The sequence below is a fragment of the Pituophis catenifer genome, unplaced genomic scaffold (assembly GCF_029215685.1).
Source record: "Pituophis catenifer annectens isolate HBS135680 unplaced genomic scaffold, rPitCat1.0.hap2 SCAF_4, whole genome shotgun sequence".
Taxonomy (NCBI): Eukaryota; Metazoa; Chordata; class Lepidosauria; order Squamata; family Colubridae; genus Pituophis; species Pituophis catenifer.
The window spans coordinates 9,040,225-9,063,092 of record NW_027256884.1 but is presented as its reverse complement, the minus strand read 5'-3'; positions in this window follow the sequence as shown (position 1 = coordinate 9,063,092).

Sequence of the window (22,868 nt, the reverse complement as noted above, 5' to 3'; positions counted from 1 at the left end):
GTATAAAAGAAAAAAGAAAAAAATTATGGAAAAAAAATCCATTTGGAGATTCGTAGATGTGATGAGTAAAGCTGACAAGGTGATTGGATGACATCCTCTCTCTCCTAAATCTTCCAATGAAAGTTTTGCACAACTCTAGTCATTGGGTCAGGTCTCATCTATAGGGCATGAAATGCCCTATAGGTCTAAAAATGGGGTATGAAAAGCAATTGTTACAACTTCAGATGTCTAGGAAACCCTAAGAGGAAAGCAAATAAAAAGGAAGAGGATGCTGCCAATGAAATTTCAAGCTGTTCCTGACAACAAAATAAAGGTATTCAGAACTGAATTACCAGCTGTTTGTCTTTTAGCCCTGTGGAGTGTAACCGATCAATCACCATATTTTTCATAAAAAATAGCTGTATGAAGGAAGCCATCATTTCTCTATCATTCAGGGGGAATTAATATAAACACATTCCTTCACTGAGAGAAAATATATGCAACTTAACTTCTGGTTTGCTTGAAGTCCACCTACCAAACTCTCAAAAGACCATTAAATACTATTTTTTCTTGGATTTCCTTCCAATGAAAGAAGAAAGAGATGCTTTGGCCATTACCCTTAATTTCTCCAGAATTTTATGCATAATTGTATTCATGGCCATGAAGATGCATTGCTAGGACTCTCAGGAGCAAAGTTGAAAAGGAAGATCATTGCAAAGAAGACCACTCATTAATCCTCAACTGATTTTTCCAGGAAGACTTGGGTTTAGAATTTAGAATAGGATAGAGTCGGAAGGGACCTTGGAGGTCTTCTAGTCCAGCCCCCTGCTCAGGCAGGAGAACCTATACTATTTCAGATAAGTGGCTGTCTAGTAACTAGTGTCTTCTTAAAAACCTTCACTGATGGAGCGCCCACAATTTCTGAAGGCAACTTCTGTTCCACTGGTTAATTGTCCTCATTGTTAGGAAGTTTCTCCTTAATTCCAGGCTGCTTCTCTCCACCACATTATCTATCTCCAATTTACAACACGTTCCTTTCAACAGTTCCAAGAAGGCTCCACACGAATTTGCACCACTCAGGTGACCCTGATGACACAGATAAACCTCCAGGTGATCTTAGTGACCCATTAAAAGAATGCAAATGTCCAGCTGTCTGCAAGGAGTATAAATCCTTCCATTCCTCCACCATCCAGTCAGAGCTGAAGAAGCTTCTTGGATGAGAAGCGAAATGTCTTCAAAGAAAAACCAGAACGTCCAGTTGCCTCTTGAAAAAAGCACCTTTGGGATGTCTTAGCAGGAGGTTTCACCATGCCTATAGAAGAGTGGCATGCCGAGTTCCATAAATAAATAAATAAATAAATAAATAAATAAATAAATAAATAAATAAATAAATAAATAAATACATACATACATACATACATACATACATACATACATACATACATACATACATAGCATCAGATCAAAGCAGAAGAAAAAGAAACTGTGCTACAGAGGTTTGGAAGGATTCCATCAACTCCAGATAGAAAATAGGTGATTGTCTATGGATTATTTACCACCGGTATTTAAAAGACTCTTTTCCAAATCACAATCTGGTAGATTGCTTGGCAGAATCCAGAAAATCAGGATTAAGTAATCATAACTGCTACTCAATGGCGGTAATAAGAGCAGTGATGTACCCCAGAACAGAAGCTGCCAAGTAGGCATGTGCACACTGGCAAATAAACTTCCGGTTTCTGGCACATGCATGCGCCCCCGGCCACCTTGTCTTTTGGTTACTGGCGCGCATGCATATGTGAAAATCAGCTAGCCAGCGTGCATGCGCACAACAGAAACTGGAAGACCAGCTCTTCCGGTTACTGGCACTGCTGCATACACAAAAAGTAGCTGACTATCGCGCGTGCATATGTGCTAGAAACCCAGAAGAGAAACGGGCAATGCCACACGTGCCAGCCGAAATAGCTCCGCATGCCACTTCAGGCACGCATCATCATGGCTCTAGAGCCGTGATGGTGAATTTATGGCACGTGTGCCACAGGTGGCATGTGGAGCCATATTAGCTCAGCTCTGGGGCGCATGCGCGTGCCGGCCAGCTGATTTTTGGGCCTTCTGGGCCCACCAGAAGTAGAGAAACAGGCTGTTTCCTGCCTCTGGAGGGCCTGGAGGGGTGGGGAAGGCCCGTTTTTCTTTCTTACCTGGCTCCAGATCCTCTATACATCTGGGAAGGACGAAAACAGCCTTTCCCACTCCCTTGGAGGCCCTACGGAGGCTGAAAGGGCCCATTTCCCGACTCCCGATGGGACAGGAAGTGACATTTTTTCCTGTCCCCAACCTCCAGAGACTCCTAGAGAGGTCCTAGAGACTCCTAGAGAGGCTCCAAGAGACTCCTAGAGAGGCAATCATGTGCCAGGAGTGGGGGTGGGTGGGGTTGCGTGCGCATGCGCGTGGGCACGTGCGCACGTGACACTCCCCCGCCCCCTCTCCTGGCACATGATGGCAAAAAGGTTAGCCATCACTGCTCTAGAGGCTATAGCTTCTTAGCCATTTTGTGATGGTGAAAGATGTTTTGGTCTGAATCAGAGAAGACGAAGTTATTGGGCCCAGCTCACATCCAATTTGCGCTCTGAGCCTATAAAAAAAGCAACCTAACTTGACTCCAGAGTCCCTTCTACCTACACTTCTACAGGGCCAAGTCACCAACTTGTCAAAACAAATTATCCAGGTCTTTACTTTTAACACCACCTTTGGGGGGTTTTTTTCTCTGAAAACTCCAGTCAGGGATGTCTGCATTAGTGAGATAATACCGTGAAAAAGCACAGAGCGATATCTCTGCCATTGAAGAACAGCAGAAATAGAGAGAAAGAGAGAGCAAAAAAGTGATTTCTACTCTTATTACCTCTCCCCGTCCCAATTAAAATCTGTAGAAATTGAGAGAGGGGGAAAAAATCATACCACTCTTTCTTCCCCAAGCAAAGATTTAATATCCCTTACCCAGCATCAGATGTTTGTCAATAATTTACTGAAAGGTATATTTCATTCTAAAAGCATCTAGCCAGCTTGCTGTGTACAAGATGATCAACAAAGAGATGCTAAAGGAAATTATGAACAAGTGTGCATTATATGTGTGTGTGTCAGGGGGTGGGTTCCACTTACCGTATTTTTCAGAGTATAAGACGCACTTTTTTCCCCAAAAAAGAGGGTGAAAATCTGGGTGTGTCTTATATCCGAATGTAGCCTTGCCCAGATTCTCAAACGGAGGTTTCAGAGGCTGAAAAAAACATCAGTAAGGAAGCTTCAGAAAAAAAGCCCCCAAACAGAGCTTCAGAGGCTTTTTTTCTGAAGCTCTGTTTCGGAGGTTTTCAGAGGCAGGAAAAAAGTTTTTTCTGAAACAGAGTTTCAGAAGTTTTAGAGGCAGAAAAAAAGCAAAAAAAAGCAAGGCACAGAGCTCACAACTAAGGAACCTGTTGCTAAAATTCACCTCTGGGAACAGCTGATTGGGGATATTCCGGGAGGCCAATCCACCTGCCAATCAGCCTTTTTCTTATTTTCCTCCCCAAAAACTAAGGTGCGTCTTATACTCCGGTGTGTCTTATACTCCAAAAAATACCTTTACTACCGGTTTGCAACGGGAGCTTTTGCGCATGCGCAGATTTCCCATGATGACATCCGGGCAGGTGGGCGGAGCCTCTCGCCACCATTACTACGGGTTTGCAAGAACCGGACCAAACTGGGAGCAACCCACCACTGGTGTGCGTGTATAGGTAGTCCTCGACTTAATGAGCACAACTGAGTCCAAAACTTTTGTTGCCAAGTGAAACATGTATTAAGTGAATTTTGCTCAATTTTTATGACTTTTTGTGCCAGAGTTGTTAAATGAATCACTGCAGTTGTTAAGTTAGTGATACGGTTGTTAAGTGAATCTAGTTTCCCCGTTGACTTTGCTTGTCAGGAGGTCACAAAAGGGGGTCACCTGACTCCGGGACACTGCAACCATCAGAAATATGAGTCCGTGGCCAAGGGTCTGACTTTTGATCACCTGACTATGGGGACACTGCAACGGTTGCGTGAAAAAGTCACAAAAAATCTTTTTCAATGCTGTTGTAACTTTGAATGGTCAGTAAATGAACTATTGTAAGTCAAGGACTACCTGTACTAATGTCTGTCTGTCTGTCTGTCTGTCTGTCTGTCTATCTATCTATCTATCTATCTATCTATCTATCTATCTATCTATCATCTATCTATCTATCTATCTATCTATCTATCTATCTATCTATCATCTATCTATCCAGTAGTGGGTTTCAATTTAGTTTGCTACCAGTTTGCTCCCACGCGTGATGCTCTGCGCATGTGGAGAAGTGTTTAGGTGGATGGGTGAAGCTTCCTGCCGCTGCCGCTACCAGTTCACCTGATCCAGGGTGAACTAGTAGGAACCACCACTCTATCTATCTATCTATCTATCTATCTATCTATCTATCTATCTATCTATCATCTATCTATCTATACCTTCTCTCTCTTTTTCTCTCTCCCCCTCCCTCCCCCTCTCTCATCTTGACCCTGATATTTTTTAAAAAATATATATTTTGAGAACATTAAGGTCTACAAACTGTAGACTGTCTACAAACACTCCAAAAATAATGAAAAAGGCTAAAGGAAACTAAAGGAAAAACAAATAATTTAATGGCTGACTTCAATCTTAGTAACCTTTTAAGTCTACAACTATTTATCCCATTGAATGACATCCTGATGTTGCTGGGATTCTTTGGAATCAGTCTAATTTTGAATCCATGGGTCTCTCTCTGTGTATGTGTGTGTAGACTACTATTGACCCATAAATCTAACAAACGAAGTTGCCGATTTTTTTGACAGCAATTCTGACCACTGCTATGTACTTTTATTACCAGACATGGCCGAACAAATGGGGGAAATGTGTCCCATAGACTAATAAATTGCCCCATTAAAAAGTTCTCAATTTGACCCAACCTTGAAAGGCTAAATGCAGCTGCCAGCTCAATCTTATCATTAAATTTCTGCAAGGGTTCCAATGGGTAGATTCCTGGGAGAAGGTTTTAAAATGACCAAGGAAGCCCAATTTGTCCACCCAATTTTTAGAATGAAGCTTGGCTGTCCAGCAACAATCAAAGCTCCATGATTCCCCAAGGAATTAATTAGGGTGGGCCATTAACTAGAGTGCCCATTCTCTTCGCTGTATTGATGCTGACCAAAGCATCAACCCTAAATTACAGTTGGAGCTTTTGAGCTTCTTTGTTCTTTCTTGCGCAATGTTTCCAACAGTGATGCTAACGCGATCGTAGGTGAAAAATACATCAAATGTGTTTTGGCCAGAATCAATTAAATATCTAAAAGCGGGTATTTCCTCAACCCAATCTTGGCAAGACTGCAAATGTTGAATTACAATGAAGCATTGAGAGAAGACACCTTGCTTGGCTGTGAAGTGTCTTCAGATGTCCTTTGTGCTTCAAACAGACAAAGCTAGTTTGCCCTTCAAGTCTCTACTTTAGTTGGAAGAGCTTGGCATGTTTACCTGCCAAGGTGAGACATCCAAACTTGACATACTGTACCTATTGGCTAGAACAGAGTTCAGCAACCTGTGGCTCTGGAGCCGCATGTGGCTCTTTCACCCCTCTGCTGTGGCTCTCTGTCACTCAAAATATGTTTCACAACCGCCAATGTGTGACACCTGCCGGCACGCGATTTATTGAGTTTTTCAACCTGGGTAGGCCAACCATGGATAAATCCAAGAAAAGAAAAGTTTCAGAAGAAAACAGAACATTTAATTCAACTACACATGCTAGTTTTGTGGCTGCTCAAGAAATAGTCAGGCACGGGAAGGGTTTTGTGGCTCCCGGTGTTTTCTTTTCTGTGGGAAACAGGTCCAAATGGCTCTTTGAGTGTTTAAGGTTGCAGATCCCTGGACTAGAAGTACCACGATACCATTCATATTAGGTATTTGTTTTCATTTTCACACAATGAAAATGAGAAACGGCAAGAGAATAATGACACCGCTAAGCTGTTAATATCTATATTTCATTTTGCTGCCTATTCTATGGATATTAGTACATCTGTCCTTGAAAAACACCAATATTGGCTGGAGAATTACCCAGAGGTGGTATTCAGCCGGTTCAGACTGGTTCAAGCAAACCGGTAGCAGAAATCTGCCCTGGCTTTATGCTATCCTATTTAGGCACATTTTTGAGGCCGGGCGCATGCACAGAAGTGGGCAAGGCTGGGCCTATGCATGGAAGGTGTGCATGCTCACATTTTCGGTGTTGGGCGAACTGATAGGTAAATTGTGTGAATCCCACCTCTGGAACTATTAAGATTTTAAAGCACTGTTTGGGGTAGAGCAATTATCACCATTAGATAACCAAAAATGTATGTGCCAACATTACTGGAGATGTCATTTCGGAAGCATGTACTTTTTATACTTTTTATCCTATAAATCATTAGGTATACCAGAGACTGACATAGTGAGCAAAGGACTCCCTCTTGGGATTCATCTTTATCTCTGTTGTGCTTTTTTCTCGTTGGAAGATAAATATTCTTAGTCTGTCCTCACTGGCCCACCTCATATTGAAAGAACAGTATTTCTGTCCTTTTTTCTATCGTCATAACTCAAGACTTCAAGGAAACGTTCCTTGCCCTTTTACGCTGCCTGGGGTAAACAACAAAATTGTAGATTTTGGTTTCTTCTTACTTGCATTAGATTTGGATTGTCATCCCTGTGCCAGTTGCAAACATTTTTAGCTGACACTATAGGGCAGCAACGCATGACTTCTGGTGCCATCTAGTGTTCATCAAGATGTTTGCAACTCAAATGTAGTATCTCTAGTACTATTGAATCTCGGAGCCATTATTCTGTATCATTCCTTATTTTTGCTACAAAATAAGTCTCTAAGCTTTAGAATTCAGATAAAATCTGGGAACAAAGCTTAAAGGATTAGTTTAAGGAGGTTTTTTCCAAAAGGAAACTCTTAAGTATGTTAATAAGTATATTAGGTATTTTAATAACATAAACAACATTAGTAACATGGTCTGCAGCCAGTCAAAACAAAACATAATAAAAGTTTGAATTAAATCACACGATAGTGCAACTAACATTCTTGAATTGCCAAGCAAGCAGAATTATTGTAGAAAATCTGACACTGATGCCAGAAAGTGTTTGATATTGATCAGGAAATAAAAAGGTAACCTGAAATTGAGCTGCCCACAATGAACTGAATTTGACAGTGTAAATTTGCCTCTGAACTCACTACAGCAGATAGCGATTCCTTAGATTTAATTTCCTGCAATGAATATTATGGTCCATAGAGAATTGAAACATCCTCCTCTTTCTCTACATGGGTAGAAATCAACTTGGGGGACAACACTGATTTTTTTTACCCATTCCAAATTGTATATAAATGGAGAGCATGTAGAACATAAAAATATGTATTTTGAGGGCTGAGATTTCAAAAGAAGCCCCTCCCCTCCCCCTCCCCTCCCCTGTTTCTTTCTGAAGCTCCTTCCCTTCTGTTCCCTTCTGTTCCCTTCCTTTCACATCCCTTCCCTGTTTCTTTTTGTTTAGCCAGCTATCTTTTTTCTGTAAATCATGTTGTTAAAGATAGAATATCACAACAGCTGCTGCTACAGCTTCTCCAGTAATAGTGTTCTCCACAATGGGAGGATCTTTGAAAAATGGAGTTGATTTCTTCCTTCTAATCTAAAAATATGGGTTGTCACAGGTGTACAGAAACTGCAACTCCTGGTGGCATTCTCCATCAATTTGTTTAGATGATTATTATACCTATGCCTTGATAACAACTGGTTTCTTTCCTCTCTTTTTTTTTTCCTGGATAGTTTTACAAAAAGTCATAAAATACTCTGACAGGAGCACCTGTGAAGACTGAAGACACAACTCACACAAGTGGCGTAAAGGCAATTAAAAAATAAGATAGAGTTTTTTTAAAAAATGATGTCCATGGACCATGAAGTCTATACTCTATCTATCTATCTATCTATCTATCTATCTATCTATCTATCTATCTATCTATCTGTCATCTGGTATATGTAAACAATGCCATTTTAATAGGACAACAGAAAAGAGAAGAATATCAAGCACGCAGGACTTCACAAATGTTTTTGGGTTAATGATCAAATGTACATTTTATTTTAGATGACAAATCTCAGATAAAGATTGTTTCTAATACCTTGACTTGAGTCTTTTGGCTAAAATGTTCCTCAGAAACCTCTCAAGATGATCAATACTCCCTCAGTTGAGTCTCCCTCAACTGAGGACTACTCCCAGACTCCACCATTATTATTGTTGTCACTCGAGATAGCGACTTGGCCATGACTCACACCTGGATTTGAGTCAGTGAAAAATTCATATAGCATTCTAACTCACAATGCCATTATAGAGGCGTGATGGCTCAGTGGCTCAATGGCACTGGAGAAGGTCTATACTCTGGTGGTTTGAGCCCTAGTATTGCATGATGGAGTGAGCTCCCATCGCTTTCCTCAGCTTCAATCCACTTAGGAGCTTAAAAGCATGTAACATGCAAGTAGATAAATAGGAATTGCTAGCTGCAATTCAGCAGTTCAAATCTCACCGGCTCAAGGTTGACTCAGCTTTCCATCCTTCCGAGGTGGGTAAAATGAGGACCCAGATTGTTGGGGGCGATAGGCTGACTCTGTAAACCACTTAGAGAGGGCTGTAAAAGCACCATGAAGCAGTATATAAGTCTAAGTGCTATTGCTATAATGGTGTTTTGTGCAGTAGAGTGAATCTAGCTGAATCCGGACCTTCCCCAATGTGATGCCCAAGTGGAAAGCAACAATGATGGAGTGAAAAGCCCTGGATGTCATTACAGAATGCCATTGAATCTTTCTGAGTATGGAGCTAGATTAAAAAAAAAAAAAGAGGACAAACAAAAAAAATGGGGTATGAAGGGAGGAGGAGTTCCTGATTTTTAACAGCTATAACACATGTTTGAGCATTAAACATCTAACCATTTCCACTTTCAGCTAGAGAACACATCTACTGTTCCCGGCTAAATTTAACACAACTAGAGTCCATTATTTTAAGATAAAGGTGTGCATTTATGCTGGGGCCTTGCAAGCTTTTTTGATAAAGAGAAGTATAATAATTTAATGCATTAGTTCCAAAATGATATTCGCGAGGAATTAGGCTGGCTTTAAAGCTTTCTCTCTTTCCCTGATATTCTTAGCATGATTTCTACAGAGCACGAGCCTTATTTTTCAAAGACATCATCTTAATTCTGAATTTTGGCTTGAGAGTATTGGCTACCACCTGCTACCAAGGCCAGACTGGAGTAATTATCTGCTGAATTTAATGGGAGAGAATTGTTTCTCATAAGACTTTACGAAGAAACTGTGCATTGCAATGAGTGAAGAAGAAACTTGAGTCTCTGTTTTCTGCCCCAGAGATGATGAAAGGTCAAGCATTCCCTAAATCTTAATGATAATGAAAATGTAAGCATAGTGAAATAATAATAAAGGGACAGGAGAATGTTTGGAAAATCAGCTCTAAGTTACAGAATGTACCATATTTTTCGGAGGATAAGACGCTCCGGAGTATAAGATGCACATTAGTTTTTGGGGAGGAAAACAAGAAAAAAAAAATGCTGCCTCTGCCTACCAACATCCATCAATATTCATCTGGATAGCATCCTTGCAGCAAAAAGGAAACAGCTGGGTCAGCTTTAGCACATTATTGCAGCCTGATTCAGCATAAGCAGCTGATTGGCAGTTGCCAGAATGCCGCCAATCAACTGTTCCAGGCTACGGGGATCGCCACAGCCTATTGCCGCCTCCGCAACTTGCATTTTTGGCCTTTGCACATCACATTTTGGCTCTGCCTCTCCACATTCCATTTTAGACTTGTTCCAGGCTGCCGGGATTGCCACAGCACATCGCTGCCGATTGCTGCTTCCACGCATTACATTTTCAGCCTTTGCACATCGCGATTTTGGCTGCCACATGCCCTGTTTTTGGCCTCTGCACGTCGCATTTTCGACCAATTTCAGGTGGCGATCCCAGCTGAAAATGTGACACGTGGAAGCCAAAAACTGGGCATGCAGAGGCCAAAAACGTGACAAGTGGAGGCGGCAATTGGTGGCAATGTGCTGTGGCAATCCCCGCAGCCTGGAACAGGTCTAAAATGGAGCATGCAGAGGCCGAAAACACGACGTGCAGAGGTCGAAAATGGCCAAATGGTGGGGGCCAGCAGGTTTTTTTTTTTTTTTAAATTTGATTTATATGCCGCCCTTCTCCGGAGATTCAGGGCGGCTTACAACGTGCTCAGCAATAGCCTTCATCCTTTTGTATATTTATACAAAGTCAGCTTATTGCCCCCACAACTGGGTCCTCAATTTACCTATCTTAGAAAGGATGGAAGGCTGAGTCAACCTTGAGCCTTGGTGAGATTCGAACCTGCAGTAATTGCAGGCAGCTGGTCTTAATAAGCAGCTTAATAACAGGGTGCCTTAGACCACTGTACTACCAAGGTTGGGTGGGGCTTTGGCAACATTTGGTGTATAAGACACACAGACATTTCCATCCATTTTTTTTGGGGGGGGGAGTGCATCTTATACTCCAAAAAATATGTTAGTTTCCCTGGTGTTTATGGGGGAAGAAAAAGGGATATCGGGGAAAAAGAAAAGAAAAGAAGGATATATAAAGCAGAAAATATCCAAAACCATTTCTAACAGGTTTAGCTTTTCGTAAGTGTGAATTCCTTGTGAAAAGTGGAATAAAGAAAATAGTGCTGATTTTCTGTGGAAATATGATTATGTATGGATAACTACAATATATAGGAAAGTACAAAAAACCCAGATGGTTTATAGTACCTGCGCTGAAATCTCTTGTTCTCTTTACTTGCTTAAAGGATATTTGCTCTATGAGCATCTTTTAAGCAAGCGAGCATCCCAGTTTAATATCATTTCCCCATACGTATCTTATACAATTGAAATGTGCCCTAGAAATATCTTTTTTTCTCACTGATTCCCATGAAAATGTCTTTATCTCATCTCCAATCCTTGAATAAGGCAGAGTTAAGTAACCCTTTTTGCTATACTGGGGTTATAATAGTTTTCCCTTTTCAGCTTATCACCATGGAAGGACAACCTCAAGTTGAGTTGATGGTCAATCATTCCCTAGGGCAGATCAAATTAATGCCAGAATAGATATTTGTAGATTTAAACAGGAGAGCAGTATAGGCCCTGTTATTACAAAGGCTCAAAACGTTTGCAAAATGTAACTCAGAAATCCTTTCATTCTTCTTTTCCCCCAACATTTTTCTGTTTTTTCTACTGCCTGATATTTCTTTTTTTAAAAAATATTTTTAATACATTTTTTCTTTAATATACCTAAGTATTCAATAAACAGTATATTGTCTGAGACATTTTACATGTAAATCATCATCATCATCATCATCATCATCATCTTTACTTTTATATAGTAATATTCTTCCCACTTCTAATTTCTACTTTTATTACCCAACCATTGGTAAAACAAATCCCAAGTTAAAAAATATTCTATCTCTTCTTTATTCTTTATCTTTAAAGTTAACCTATCCATTTCCGCACCGTCTAATACTTTTTAAATTATATTTTCATCTGGAGGAGTTTCCTCATTTTTCCAATGTTGTGCAAATATGATTCTCGCTGCCATCAAAACAGGTAATATTAAAGGTACAATCCCTTTATTGCATTTTTCTGGCAATACTGCCTGATATTTCTAAAGGATTTTCTCAATCCAACTGACCACTTTTTAAGATCAGTTGTGGCTGGTGGATGTCACCACCAAACTTAAGGACCAGGGATAGGAAGCTTCACACTCCTATTTTAAAAAACTTTGTTTTATACCATTGCTTTCAAGCACTGTTACTTTTATCATTGGGTTGAATTAGCCTGCAACACTTAAGCGATAGACTATACATTAAATAATAATTATGACCCAGGGTCTAGGCAAAATCAATACAATCGTGCATAACTGCTGCAAAATAGTTTCCCCCAACCAGCAAAGATTAGCTACCATTTTGACGTCTGAAAGAACTAAGCAATTAAATAGTGGGCAAGGTCAGGTTTTATTGATTGTAGCCACAACGAAATCTCTTGTGTTGTTTTTCCTTCCCCCCTCAAGACCTTCTTGTAATTGGACTATGATTTCCTTAAAACACTCTTTTTTACATTATTTTATTTCCAGAGGCTGTAGTTCTACAGCAATAGAGTACGAGTGGTCTTGCAACAACATAATGAGTCATTGACATAAAGATCAATACAACATATAAAACCTTGGAGCCAAAATGTAGGGGGCGGGGGAAGAATAAAATCGTGGCAGATTAAATGGCTGCTATGTTTTTAAAAAGGATTTCAAACTCATAGAATGTATTTACTAATGCTTATGGCAACATAACAGAGAGAGGAATGTTTAACTTCATGCATGGCAAAGAGAGACACATTCAGCAAGCTAATATTTATTTATACATATAGCTGGGTACTGCCTACTTGAAAGCATTCAAGTTGCTTCACAATTTAAGGATTAAAAATACAAATACATAAAGGTAAAGGTTCCCCTTGCACATATGTGCTACTCGTTCCCAACTCTAGGGGGCGGTGCTCATCTCCATTTCAAAGCCAAAGAGTCAGCGCTGTCCAAAGACGTCTCCGTGGTCATGTGGCCATCATGACTCAACACCAAAGGCACACGGAACAATGTTACCTTCCCACCAAAGGTGCTCCCTATTTTTCTACTTGCATTTTTTACATGCTTTCGAACTGCTAGGTTGGCAGAAGCTGGGACAAGGAACGGGAGCTCACCCCATTATGCGGCACTAGGGATTTGAACCGTTACACAGCACTAGGGATTCAAACAGCTGAATTGATGGCCTTCTGGTCGACAAGCTCAGTGTCTTAGCCACTGAGCCACAAATACATAGATGAGTGATAACTTTTGCGACCAATATTTCTGGTACTTAAACCATAGTTTATCATTCTTTTTTTTTTTTTTTTAGCAAGCAACAATGGAGAATTCTGACCCACCGTTCTTAGTTTGATTTGTTTATATTCATTAGATCAGGGAATGTGGATTCTGGCCCCAATTGAAAAATAGCTCCCAGCAGTGTAGAGTTGTTGAAATCACTCTAAAATCCACAGCAACTCTAACTGGATGGTTTGGTGCTTTTTTACAGTAATTGAGAGGCTATGCATAAAGTTGAAATGGGCAACTATATGGTTTTCTTTTTTCACCTTAATTTAATGTCTGCTAGTGTTTGTCTCTAATCTCCATTTCCATCATCATTCTTTCCCAGCTGTGAGCTTTGGGAATGAGGACATCCCTTATGGTGGCAGAAGCTAAAGCACTTTGAGACAAGCAGTGATTTTCATTCTTTCTTTAGCTGAAGTGAAATAACCATGGAACAGTTCCATACAGAGTTTGTGAGTTTAATAATTAAAAACACTGGTGGTAGGAAAATACCACCAGTTTATAGCATTAATGCCATTGCCGTTAGCAATTGCTATATGTTATAAATAGTTGGAGTGTTAATGAAGTACATAAGTGGACATATTGTGTGCCAGTTGCGCCCTTACTTGGACCAAAATGCCCTATGCACTGTTACTCATGCGCTGGTCACCTCCCGTCCTGACTACTGCAACACTCTCTACCTAGGGCTGCCCTTGAAAACCACTCGAAGGGTTCAGCTGGTGCAGAATGCGGCTTCGCGGATTGTGATGGGAGCGTCCCGACACTCCCATGTTACACCCCTCCTGCGTGACCTACATTGGTTACCGGTTGCCCTTCGGGTGAGGTTCAAGGTGCTGGTTATTACCTACAAAGCCCTTCATGGCCTAGGCCTGGGATATTTGTCGGACCCCCTGCAGCCAGCGACAATTCCCAATCGCCCGGTGCGTTCGCACAGACAGGGCCTCCTCAGGGTGCTGTCGGCCAGACAGTGTCGGCTGGTGACCCCCAGGGGGAGAGCTTTCTCTGTGGGAGCACCCCCCTCTGGAACCAACTTCCTTTGGAGCTCCGGATGGCCCCTGACCTTCGTTCATTCCACCGCGATTTGAAGACCTGGTTGTTCCACAGCCTGGACTGATGGGGGGTTTCTTAATGAATTTTAAATTGTTTTAAATTGGAATTTTAATTTTATATTGTCTTTAATGAGGAACTGTGCATCTTTACCGTTGTGAGCCGCCCTGAGTCCTTGGAGATAGGGCGGCATATAAATTGTATTATAAATAAATAAATAAATAAATTTTGTAGGGGATGACCAAGATGAGCCCGAGGAAGGGGTCAAATGTGTCATAAATCCTGAGTCTCTGTGAGCCTGCAAGAGATTCAAGTCCAACCCCCCTTTTTCACTAATCTCTAATCTCCCACTCATTTCCTTTAACTGACAGTTGGTCAGATTTTTGTAGAGAGCTTAAGCTTGCAATAAATCTTTATACTCACTTGAATTGCCTGAATCTCCTGATTTCCCTAGTGCTTGATACATATATCACTTTTTTGTACTTTGTCAAGGATTGTTTTACCAGAACAGTATGCATAATATTTAGCCATTTCCTGGAGTTGATTCATGTTGAACTAGAGGTCTCTGAAGGAATGGGGACAGAATTGTGGCAGAGATAAGGAATCAGATAATAGATTCTAGCCAGTGAAATCTTTCTGGGGAGATCATGAGATCACCCACTTGTAATCCAAACAACTTTTCTCATAAGTAGACTACAGGAATAAAGGTTTTTGTAGTCAATTTGTGAGTGCAGGAGCTGGGAGTGGAAGAATTTCAACCAAGCTCACAACCATAAGGTAGCTTTTATGTATGTAAGATCAGGGGTGAAATTCACTTACCTTCGCTACCGGTTCACAAATGTGAACATATGCACCTCCTCCACACATGCACAAAGCCTTCTGTGCATGCACAGAGGGTCAACAACGGGATGTGATGACATCCGGGTGGGTGGGCGGAGCCTCCCACCGCCGGCGCTACCTGTTTGCCCGGAGCCTGATAGAACGGGCTGAATTTTACCACTGTGTAAGGTTCACCGAACTTCTTTTCTTGATCACTTTTAGAAATGGCCTCCTAACTGTCTTGCAACTATTAATAAGCTTTGGATTGACAAGTCTTAATGAACTGAGTGAGTTCCCTTTAATTCTTAACAAAAGTTTTAAAGGTAAGTTTAATGACTTACAAATATTTTTTTTGTTGAATAAACAATAAAATGGTGATTAGAAGGTTAATTTTACAAAGATACAAACTGTCTAGGGGTCCATACAAATTTGAAACAAGAGGTTGAGATTAATTATAACAATCCTTTTGTTTGGAAAACTGCAATTGTTTTGAACTTTTTCAAAAAATTGATAGAGTGAGACTTTGAAGTTTGGACATTAGAGGAAGCCAGAAGCAAGTAAAAAATTATAATTAAAGAATAAGAATACTGAAACTTGACCAATACAGAATGGAGCAAAATATTTTAACATCATACTCGACATATTGAAGAATATTTGTGAACAATTGACCCCAAAGTAAATTTTAAAAATGACTGCCATTTTAGCTAGACTGTGTTTAAAAGTTCTTAAGGAAGAGGAACAGTTTTTTCCAGACAAGACTGACACTGATCTGAAAGTCAATTTAAAAATGACAACATACAAGAAAGATATAGGAAAAGATGCTACACTATCCATACAAATGAATCTGGCTGATGTCCTAAAAATTAAAAGAGATATACAAACAACAAACCATGAGAATCACCTGGATAATTTTCCTATATTTGATTTACGGAAGAGATTTGTTCAAGTTTCAAAGAATTTTGTAAAAATAGACAATGGAAAAATGAGAAGAAAAAAAAGGTCTAGGATATTATTTGAAGGGATTAAAAATTAAGCTTGTTAAAAGTAAAAAGAAGGAATATAAAGTTGTTTTATTTGATCAAAGTTAAAAAAAATATTTTTTTCCCCAAAATAGGTATCTAGATATTTCTGATGAGCCTTTGAAGATTTGTTTATGGTATGAAATATGAAGATATTGTAAGATATGAAATATGGGGATAAAATATCATTCATTGTATTATAAACAAGTTGAATATAATTGTTCATACGAGATGAATGGGGAAGTCATTTCTTTAAATGTTTTTTTCTTTTCTCTTTTTTCTTTTTCTTTCTTTTTTTATACTTTCCATGTTTTATTTTTTTGTATTAGTTTTTTTTTCTGCTTAATTGTAATACTTAATAAAATCATTATTAAAAAAAGGATCAGCCTTCTTCTACTCCAGCTGATTTTTAGCCTTTGCTAAATACTTCCTTTAATTGCTCTGGCACTTCTTATTTATTTATTTATTTATTTATTTATTAAATTTATATGTTATTTTCTATCACATTTCTGAAAATGAACAATACTAAGCTCAATTTCCCATACAGCCCTTCTTTCTGTAGGTATACGATTCCCCCTCCCTCCTTCGATTCCTCTTTTCCTTGTATCTATCTATCTCTGTCTCCAGAAACGATGTAAGCTTGCAAAATGGAAATACCACATTTTTGGAAAAATGCCACTTGGCACAGTTTTAATAAGCTAGGTGACTCAGTGCTGTGAACAGGAAGGGGGGAAAAAATCTGGCAAAAGCAAGAAAAAAATCTGCTTTTTCGAATCCAATAGCACATCTGACTGTCACGTTGGAAACTGAAACTAAATATTTATCTTGGTTAATAACTTTGAGGCTGCTTGCCATTTTGTTCCCCTCTCACTCTAGCACAGAATAGCATAAATGTATGGGATTTGTGTTAAAACCATTTGCTGCCCACCTGCATCTGCTTTTACTTCTGGAGAAGTTTATATATTCTAAAACCATTTAAAATATCTCTCATTCTCATTCTCTGCCTATATACCTTGGTTGCTAGCTAGCTAGAGCAGCCTATTTGTTTTCAAGCTAATGACTCACTTTTCCAAAATCTAATTCCCTTATTATTAAAGGAAGAAAGACTAGGCAGCATATTGATATGCATGGGTATAGTCACATTACCATCCTTGCCACTAAAATGAACAGAGCGCAGGCTATATTTCATCCTCGTCACGAGTTGCGGTGTTCACAATTTCACAAACCCTTTCTAGCAGAAGCAGCAGCGATGACGCAATCTTCAGAAGAAGCTGAAGGCTAAAACATACGAAAAAATGGCTGCAGAAACTGGGTATGTCTACTCTAGTCAAAACTGGGAGCGACATTGTTCCAATGTTTGAGGGGCTGCCGCAAAGAAGAGGGGAGGTCTACACATTTTCCAAAGCACCAGAGGGCGGGACAAGAAGCAAGGGATGGAAACTAAACTAAGAGAGAAACCAGCTGGAACTAAAGAGAAGTTTCCTGACAGTAAGAACAATCAACCATTGGAAAAGCTTGCCTTCAGAAGTGGTGGATGCTCCATCGCTGGAGGCTTTTAAGAAGAGAGTAGACAGCACATGTCTGGAATGGTATAGGATCTCCTGCTTGAGCAGAGGGTTGAACTAGAAGTCCTCCAAGGTCTCTTCCAACTCTGTTATTCTGTGTTATTCTGTAGGGTTTAATTGATGTGTTAAATGTGAACAGTGGCAAGCTTAGCTGAGCATCCTTTGTTACTTTTTCATGTGCTTGAAACAATGGTGTGAGTTTGGAAGGAAGTCTGGTAATCTATATATATCTATATATCTATATATCTATATATCTATATATCTATATATCTATATCTATATCTATATCTATATCTATATCTATATCTATATCTATCTATCTATCTATCTATCTATCTATCTATCTATCTATCTATCTATATAATCCAAATACCACTCACTCATCACGAAATGTCCAGAACAGTAAAGCCTACAAACTTGAAATTTGGCTTCTCGGTGCTTGCTAAGAAAGGATTTTTTGAAATGACCATCAGATCATTAGTATTTCATAGACAGTATTATATTCACTCACTCTGATGCTAAGGAGTTAGACATTCTACTCCCCCTCCCCACCTGAAAAGAACTCTGTCCCAACTGCCAGTTGTCTTATATTAACATGCTCTGATGCTACTCCTTCGCTAAACTGGGCATGGGGGTGGCCAGCGTATGAGTCATCTGGCCTGTGGGCTGGGACATTCTATTCCCCCTCCCCCTCTGTTCCAACTGCCAGTTGCCTTATGCTATGGAGTTACTACATTCTACATTAAGTTTCAGGCTTTAAGTGTCAATTTATCATGCCCGATCACATAGTTTCATAGTGAAGCACGGGCATCCAGCTAGTCTAAATATAACATAAAATAGTTGACTTTCCCGCTAGCTTCCATGGCCAGTAGTCTATGAGTCAATTCATTTATTGAGGTCTTGGGACTGGGGCCTTCCCCATTTGAAAAATGGGTGAAAATCACTGGTTTGAGATGAGCAAGTATACACACTGAATAAATAAATAGGACAACAGTAATGCCAGTCAATTCTGGATAACAGTCACTCCAAAGACCATCTGTCTCTATCTTGCTTGGAGGGATGTGCAACTTCTCCGCTTCAAAAGGAAAAGATCTTGCAGAACAATTAGAGCTGTAAAGCTTTGAAGTCTGTACCACTTTCAACTTAATATTTCTTATTGTAGGGTTGCACCACATCTGGGATCCAGGAAAAGGCACAGCTGCCAACAGATGCTAGGTGCAGTCTGAATCCCCATGTTACTGTTTGAAAGGAACAAGTGTTTCCACTAGGAACTGTTTCCACTCTTCTCTTTCGTTCTGTCTCTAATAGAGTCTGCCGTTAGAAGCACTTGAGTTATCGTTATGTGTTTTAGGGATAAGGAATTGAAATCCTTCAAATGTCATTGATTTCCTAGTTCTTCAAGCACCTCTCAGCTACTCCAATGCCCAGGAATGATGGAAAGAAACTGGAGTCCATCAGCATCTGGAGAGCCATAGCTTCACAGCAGGTAAACTGATGAAATGAATTCCTTTCAGACGATTGCAACAGATGTCCATACCAATCACTACGGCTTTAGAGGTGAGCAAACAGGTCCCTGGGTGATATTTTCCATCTGCAGTTCTGACATAGAAATTAATTGGGCAACTATTTTTAGTAAAGCAAATCCGAATACGAAGGCAGGAAGGGATGGGTGAGGATTTTGTGCCCAAGCAGACCCTAAACACAGTTATCTTTCAGGTTTTGCCCTTCTCTGAATGTTGCAGGAAAATAAAGGCAAGTAAATCTCGCTACTAGGAGCATCAAATGTGCATTAGACTAAAAGGTACTTACAAGTGCACAGCAAGAAAGAAAATGCATGTGCAAACCTGAGGAATGACCATAAGCAGGTCATGAGTGTGCTGTGCATCCTAAATGGAGTATCTCATTATTATTTGACACCACATTTTTAGATTTTTTTTAATTATTTTTTTTAATTTGATTTATATGCCGCCCTTCTCCGGAGACTCAGGGCGGCTTACAATGCGTTAAGCAATAGCCTTCATTCTTTTGTATATTTTATACAAAGTCAGCTTATTGCCCCCACAATCTGGGTCCTCATTTCACCTACCTTAGAAAGGATGGAAGGCTGAGTCAACCTTGAGCCTTGGAGAGATTCGAACCAGCAGAAATTGCAGGCAGCTGTGTTAATAACAGGGTGCACTAAACCCCTGTACTATCAAGGCTCTTGTTTACAAATTAATATTTGTAAGATTTCACTTACAAATATTAATTGCGACTACCCGTTTTTTCCTTAATCATCAAGCATTAGCAATAGCACTTAGACTTATATACTGCTTCATTTACAGCCCTCTCTGGGCAGTTCACAGAGTCAGAATCTGGGCCCCCATTTTACGGACTTCAGAAGGATAGAAGGCCGAGTCAACCTTGAGCAGATCAGAATTGAACTGTTGGCAGTTGGCAGATTTAGCCTGCAATACTGCATTCTAACCACCGTGCCACCACTAGATCAATGCCATTTTCATTTCATTTCATTTTTTCATTTTATTAGATTTATATACCGCCCTACTCCCGAAGGACTCAGGGCGGTGAACAGCCAAAGAGATAAAACACACAGACTACAAAATTTAAAAGACAATATAAAAACTCATTAAATAATTTGGCCCGAAACAGATTAAAACACCCCCAATATTTTAAGACAAATTTAAAAATTTAAAAATTAAAAAGGGAAGTTAGGCCAGGCCAGCCTGTTGAAATAAAAAGGTCTCGAGGGCACAGCGGAAGGTGCGTAAATCCGGGATCCTCCATATCTCCAGGGGGAGCTCATTCCAGATAGCAGGTGCCCCCACAGAGAAGGCTCTCCCTCTGGGGGCCGCCAGTCGATACTGTTTGGCCGACGGCACCCTAAGGAGCCCCTCTCTATGAGAACGTACTGGCCGGTGAGAGGCTACTGGTGGCAGCAGGCGATCCCGTAAGTACCCAGGTCCTAAGCCATGGAGCGCTCTAAAAGTGGTAACCAAAACCTTGAAGCGCACCCGGAAGACCACCAGGAACCAGTGCAGCTCGTGCAGGAGAGGTGTTACATGGGAACGCCATGTCGCTCCCATAACCACCCGCGCGGCCGCACTCTGCACCAGTTGGAGCCTTCGGGTGCTCCTCAAGGGGAACCCCATGTCCTCTGATCTAGAGTATTTAAGAAACCTTCCTGGACTTAAAGAATTGCTGACCAATTTTCTGTGATTCAGCCTTAACAACATAGCAGAACAACATTTAATACTTTAATAAGGACACTACTGAAATTCCTGTATTTGGAAAATCCATTATTATATGGGAACCTCTAGCTCAGAGGTGTCAAACTCAAGGCTGGCTGGCTGGACCAAGCCCATGATGTGGTTGGATCCAGTCTGCAAGGCCATCGTGGAAAATGTAAGAGGCCAGCCCGCATCACTTCAGGCCTGTCTACCCACGTCGCTTTGGCCCGGTCTACCCAATGCTAAGAGGAAACATGCCAGCACTTTGGGGAGTGGAATCAAGCTGACCACACTCACCCGGTCAGCCTTGCCAGTGAATGGCATCAAGCTGGCCACTCCCGCCCAGTCGGCGACTTCCCCCCCTCCGAGATCAACCACAGCCCTGATGCGATCCTCAATGGAATTGAGTTTGACACCCCTGCTCTAGCTGATCAATAGAAGAAACTCAATGGAATCTATAGAAGAAACTTGATCCCAAAGCAACAGAAGGCAAGGCAAGAAGCAATGGATGGAAACTAATCAAGGAGAGAAGCAACCTGGAACTAAGGAGAAGTTTCTCAACGATGAGAACAATTAACTAGTGCAGTGATGACTAACCTTTTTGCCGTCATGTGCCAAAAGCGGGGGTTGCACGGGGGGGGGTGTCGCGTGCTTGCATGCCCACACCCATAATTCAATGCACCCTGCCCCCCTGCACATGCGACCCCCCCGCGCTCCCCCTGCTTTTGGCATGTGATGGCACAGTGGGCCCGTTTCTCACCCTTCCCAGGCTCCAGAGTCTTTCTAGGAGCCTGGGGAGGGCAAAAATGGCCTTCCCCAACCTCCTGGAGGCCGGAAATGGCCTGTTTCCTGACTTCCAGTAGGCCCAGAAAACCCGAAAACCAGATGGCCAGCGTGTGCATGCACGCTGGAGCTCAGCTAAAGCAATCCTTATGTGCCCACTGATATGGCTCCGTGTGCCACAGGTGGCACGTGTGCCATAGGTTTGCCATCACAGAACTGGTGGAATAGCTTGCTTCCAGAAGTTGTAGCTGCTCCATTACTGGAGACTTTTAAGACGAAATGGACAGCCACTTGTTGGGAATGGTATAGAGTCCCCTGTTTGAGCAGGGAGGTTGGACTAGAAGACCTCCAAGGTACCTTCCAATTCTGTTATTCTGGTTCTGTACTTCCCTCAGTGGAAGTACAACCTGCCTCTTTTCCCCAGTTATATTTTATTGTAATATCTGAGTTGGAAACTCAACAGATCCGTGTACACTATATGAGGAAGTGGAAGGAAGCCTATTGGTTGCAGAGCGTATGGAAGAAAAATATCTCCCCCATTAATCAGTGGTGCACTGAGACCAGTACATAATTAATTGTAATTCTAATTAAAATTAAAATGCAACCTAATATAGGCTACATAATTAAACTGCTAACAAAAATTAAATGTTTAATTTTAGCATTAAAGAGTGACAATAGAGCATGTTAATTTTCAGCAAGCCACTATACGGGATCGGGGTAATATTAAGAGCATTTATGCCGGCAAAGTGCTGATTAAAGGAAAACTAGTGTTTCAATTAATTGAAAAGAAAAAAGTTATAATCACCACCCCAATGTTAATTTAGAATATGCAGCCAGGAAAGCAAGCGTTTGAATATTACCAATGAGTGTGCCAACATGCAATTAAATATCTGTAAATTCCATTGTTTTTTTAGCATGTTTCAGTGTTGCTGGGTTATCTCTCATCTACAAACTGGCATGTTTTAAAACAAAACTGAAAGTAACTGAAGCCCAAAAACATGTATTTCAATACATGTCAGCTCACAGTCAAATCCTGTTCTCCTTTAATTGAATTCAACAGTTATTTCTTACTTCACTGATGCAAAAGAGACACGAATTATAACCAGCACATCTACCCTGATGTTTATTCGAGCGTAGAAATATGCTTCGTGTAATAATCAGTGTACCCTTTTACAATATTAAATGTAGAAAGAATTGGATGGACAAACCTGAAAGCACCCAAGTTTGCTTGTTTTAACTATGCCAAAAAAAAAAAAAAAAAAACCCACCATAAATCAATGAAAGATTGTCCTTGGCTCAGAATTCATGTAAATTTCTTAGTATATTTTGCATCAAAGCTGCCATAAAAATAGTTCAGTTTCATATCAGAAGGTTTAAAAATAAAACATCAGTGCTTCTCTTTCTATTTCTCCAGTGCCAGCAAA